The sequence below is a fragment of the Solanum tuberosum genome, unplaced genomic scaffold (assembly GCF_000226075.1).
Source record: "Solanum tuberosum cultivar DM 1-3 516 R44 unplaced genomic scaffold, SolTub_3.0 scf00029, whole genome shotgun sequence".
Lineage (NCBI taxonomy): Eukaryota > Viridiplantae > Streptophyta > Magnoliopsida > Solanales > Solanaceae > Solanum > Solanum tuberosum.
In genome coordinates, this window is record NW_006238955.1 from 247 (window position 1) to 1613 (window position 1367).

The window sequence follows — 1367 nt, forward strand, 5'->3', positions numbered from 1 at the left end:
CCATTGAAGCAACTAATCAAGACTTGGAAGACTTTAGTGAACAAATAAAAGAATTACTAAATTTAGGAGTAATAAGAAGATCTACATCAAAACATAGATCAGCAGCATTTATGGTTAGAAATCATAGTGAAATAGTAAGAGATAAAGCAAGAATAGTAATTAATTACAAAAAACTTAATGATAATACAAGAACTGATGCATGTAAATTACCTGATAAAAATGAATTAATCAATCGAATCCAAGGAAAAAGAATATTTAGTAAATTCGACTGTAAGTCAGGATATTGGCAGGTAAAAATGCATGAAGAAAGTATAGAATGGACAGCATTCACATGCCCGGAAGGACATTTTGAATGGTTAGCCATGCCATTTGGACTAAAAACTGCCCCTCCCATATTTCAAAGAAAAATGGACACTATATTTGATGACTATAAAAGGTTTGTCTTAGTATATGTAGATGATATCTTAATATTTAGTAAAGATATTAAAAGTAACATTTAGGACATCTACAGATAGTATTTAGATTATTTGTAAAAAATGGAATAATAGTAAGTAAAAAGAAAATGGAATTATGTAAAAACCATATAAATTTTCTAGGAGTAACACTAGGAGAAGGTAAAATTAAATTACAACCACATATAGCAACAAAAGTTTTAGATATGCCGGATAAATTAGACAATACAAAAAATTTACAAAAAATTTTAGGACTAGTAAATTATGCTAGGAATTTCATTAAAGATTTAGGAAAACTAGCAGGACCACTATACTCTAAAACAGGCAGTAAAGGGCAAAAACATTTCAATATAGAAGACATTAAATTAGTCCAACAAATTAAAGAAAAAGTTAAAAATATTCCAGAATTAAGTATACCACTAGAAACTGATTATTTAATAATTGAAACCGATGGTAGTTTCCAAGGATGGGGAGCTGTGTTAAAAGCAAGACCCAATAAATACAGCGACAAGATAGACGAAAAAATTTGTGCTTATCAAAGTGGAAAATATAAAGAAAAAGGAAATATGAGCAGCATAGATGCTGAAGTCTTAGCAATAATATATGGTCTTAATAGTTTTAAGTTATATATTTTAAATAAAAATGAAATATTAGTGCGAACTGACTGTGAAGCCATAGTTAAATTTCATCAAAAAATAAATCAAAAGGCTAGTAGCAAGAGAAGATGGTTAAATTTTATGGATACTATATCCATATATCCAAATGTTATTTTTGAATACATAAAAGGAAAAGATAATAGTCTAGCGGATCAGTTAAGTAGATTAAATATTAAAATAACTTAAGTATACTTTTGTTTTCAGCATGAGACCAACCAGTTCAATAGACAAAGGCAAAGGAGTAGCCTCAGCATCAGAC